Source organism: Orbicella faveolata, unplaced genomic scaffold (genome assembly GCF_042242905.1).
Source record: "Orbicella faveolata isolate gen_17 unplaced genomic scaffold, um_ofav_v1 contig_35, whole genome shotgun sequence".
Taxonomy (NCBI): domain Eukaryota; kingdom Metazoa; phylum Cnidaria; class Anthozoa; order Scleractinia; family Merulinidae; genus Orbicella; species Orbicella faveolata.
In genome coordinates, this window is record NW_028301564.1 from 6,364,162 (window position 1) to 6,367,985 (window position 3,824).

At 39.0% G+C, this 3,824-nt stretch overlaps 1 pseudogene; it reads left to right on the forward strand.

Annotated features, from left to right (window-relative positions):
• Positions 1-1,890: 1,890 nt before the first annotated feature.
• On the forward strand, positions 1,891-2,553 carry LOC149102772 (uncharacterized; annotated as a pseudogene).
• Positions 2,554-3,824: the final 1,271 nt, after the last annotated feature.

Genomic DNA, 3,824 nt, shown 5'->3' on the forward strand with positions numbered 1-3,824 from the left:
TGGCTCAGTAAAATGTTAATCTCTTAATTAGTTTCTCGAGCATTGGATCGTGAGGACGCATTCTATCACATCAAAACCCGTTATGATCTATACAACAATACGTTGTTCGGTCCGTATTGGGCAATATTAGTCAATTTTTATTTTCAAGTTTATAAACTTACGAAAGTATAATCCAGGTATCACCTCTTTACTCATAAAAACTGTATATTTTTAAAAGGCTTAAAAGGTTTTGTACCAGTTGTGCTAATTACAGGCCGGTTAGAAAGGTTTTAATTGTGCTGAAGTCAAAGGTTAACGCAAAGTTGAGGTGAAAGACGTTCTCAGCTTCGGTTGACGGAAAGAACTGGCACATCCACTCTGCTTACTTATACGTATCCATTTCTCAAAGTGCGACTTCAGTTTAAGAGTTTGAGACTTAAGTTAAAATGTTACACTTCTGAACTCAGAGTCAGAGCAAATTTTGGTGGTGGTCTTGATGTGTCAGCGAAACAGATGTTATGAAGCTCAATAACTTTTTATAGAATTGAGTATTGTGTGTCATTTTGCAGTCACCACGTTAGTCTTGTGATTCTAGGACCCGACTGCCCACACAGAGAGTCTGATAACTTCAAGTTGTTCATCTAAGTTTCTCGAGAGTAATTAAACTTCGAACAAGACTCTATCGATGGTCATGTTTAGGCTCGTCTACTTTCCTTGGTCCGGATCTTCCACAAAGATCCTGTTTACGTTTCTTGTTGTCTAAATTAAGCTGCTATTGGTTGTCTCAAGAACTATGTTTTTCGCTTCTGAAAGGTCGCGTGAAAGTGTTTGAGTTAGTGTTCTAAAAGGAGTTCAGTCCTCCAAGGTCAGTTTGCCCGTCTCGCTCGGCACACGCAGCTACCGATGTGGTATTTAAGTGCGTTTGCATCTGTTAGTCAAGTAGTAGCAGCTAGAAGAAGTAGTAGTAGAAGTAGTGGCATTGGCAGTGACAGCCGAACTTATCATCGACAGGTGTTCGGTGGCTACCGAAATGAATGCCTAAAGAATAAAACCGAGCCCTCAAACTAGTATATCCAGCGGAGTCACACTAAATCGGCGTGAAGTAGTACAGTCAGGAGACCCCATATTAAGCGGACCCCATATTAAGCCGACTGCAGTGCAAGTCCCATTTTCCTTTTCCCATATTCACTGTAGAAAATACCTGTATTCAACTGACACCTCTCTTAAGCGGACGCGGAAACCTTGAACTTGACTTTTATGGTCATTTCTATTGTTAGAAACCTGTATCAAACGGACACTGCAAAAATAATGCATAAGTTTTTTGTCCACGTTTTAGTAGATTGGTCATTTAAGTTTGCCAATAAACTGAGCTGTCACAGAAATGCAATACTTCGTTATTCGGTTTTGGTTTTACAAAACTTTTGTTCTTGTTTGATTTTGTGAACCTGTACATCATTCGATCAATATAGATACTGTTACTGTATACTTAATCGCTTTACCTCATGTCCTTGTCATGGTTTATGGAAATTCGGTATTTCATAGTTATCGATCGTCCACGAGAATTCTATTTGTCCCTTTCAGGGTCTTTTAATTCTGACCAATATTGACATGACGAATTCTGGGGGAACCTCCCTATACAGGTTTGACTGTGATGCGGTCTAAAAAAGTTTCATTTGGTAATCAAAGTTGCGTAAATGATGGTTTATTTACATAAAGCAGAGTTAGTCCCTGCCGAGTGAGAGACAACCAGACCACGGGTGGTCGGTGGTCCCCTGTGGAAGCAAGTTTGCACATAAATGAGCTGGAACTCAAAGCAGTCCTTTTTGCATTACATTCATTGTGCAACAGTATTGTAACAAGCACAAACGCATCATGTCAGATAACGCAACCACTGTTTCCTACATAAACAATATGGGAGACAGTAAATCTAGAGCCTGTAATGATATTGCAAAGAGAATTCGGCAATTTGGCTCGGAGAGAAATAATTTCCTCAGCTCAGCTCATGTGCCAGGGAAACAGAATACCTTGGCTGACGGCAAATCTATGGTATTTAATCACCGAACGGAGTGGATGTTGAATCTAGAGTTTTTCCAGAAGTGATCCCTTTTGTGGAGTCCTTTTGAGATTGACCTGTTTGCTCCCAGGTTAAACAAACAGATTGATAATTATGTATCACGGAAACCGGACCCTGGTGCAGCTACTGTGAATGCTTTTTCAATACTATGGAACAGGATGCCATTTTATGCATTCCCGTCTTTTTCTCTCATTCCCAGATGTTTACAGAAGATCACAGCAGACAAGGCAGAGGTAGTGATCATTGTACCCATGTGGCCTACCCAGACGTATTACCCCAGGATAATGTCCATGTTGATTGAACCGCCAAGGCTGTTACTGAGGAAGGAGAACCTGTTAAGGCTGCCACATTGCCGATTAAATCACCCACTATGGAAGAAAATGCAACTGATGGCATGTTTGAGGCAGAAAAAGTTTCAGAGGAAGCTAGAGGAATCATGTTGCAGTCCTGGAGGAAATCCACCCAAAATCAGTGCTTTTAGCGGTGATGGCCGCCCATAGCTAGCCATGGGCGGCCTTAACCGCTAAAATTGTGTAAATAGTGTCCTCAATTAGTTTTTTAAAACTAAATACTATTGGCACTTAAGGTGGTCTTATACCTAAATTTTTTTTTTTTTTGCAAAACAACTGTGTGGAACAGTTTTGGTATCACGTTAAAGGACTTTGCACTCTGACTTCAAAAATGAGCTTTTCCAGCTCACGTGCCACGATAGTTAATGAATAACTAGCTCCTTAGTGTTAAAAAGTGGTGTTCATTATAAACACGATAACGTAATAATGAATGGTTCGAGAAGTATGGAATTAAGTTCATCCTGTCCATAAGCAAGTTGTCCAGGAGACAAATCTCAGAAAACAGTGTTTTGAGGGGATTCTTCTCGTGAAATGTTGAAAAAGTATATTAATATTAACTAATATTAACTATATTAACTAAATAACAGGAAAAAATTTCATAAATTGCAAATTTTGGAGGTTTAAGACCTAGATAATTGTGTCCTTCATCAATGTTGAAAATTTGACAACATTTGGTTAAAACCCAGTGGAGATATCGTGTGCCAGATATTGATGATCCGTCTATTTGGTCATTTTGAGAAATAAGGCTTTAAAGTTTTACTTCGGTCTCCGAGAGCCCAAATTAGCCCTGTGAACTAGGGGGGGAGGTTAGGGGCAGGGGGAGGGGTATATTTAAAGGTTTTACATAAATGTTTCATTGAACACCCGAATACACACCAGTCATAGAAATGTTAACCAAGTATAAGGAGCGTATAAGATGGTAGAAGAAATAATGTTCAGGACCATGATGCAAAATTCTCGTAACTACACATCTTTAAAGCGTTTGTGTAAAGTATCATTAAAATGTACTGAATTGAATCCATTTTGTGAGTACTTTTAGACGGTAAACAATGGTTGCTATGGGTGTTGCTATGTTGAAATATAGCTAGAAGTGTTTAGATTTCTTAATTTAAACGTAAATTCAGGAGTAATTAGAGGAAAATCGTTTCAAAATACGATTTACAAATGGACAGGGATGTTGAATCTTCATGTTCCAAAAAAATGGTTTTCTGGAGAAAAATTTATATCTGAGAGTATAAGACCCCCTTAAATAAAGTCTTTCATTCATCCATCCATCCATCCATCCATCCATCCATCAATCTATCCATCCATCTATCTATCCATCTATCCATTCATTCGTTCGTTCGTTCGTTCGTTCGTTCGTTCGTTCGTTCGTTCGTTCGTTCGTTCGTTCATTTATTCATTCATTCTAGCTGCCATGT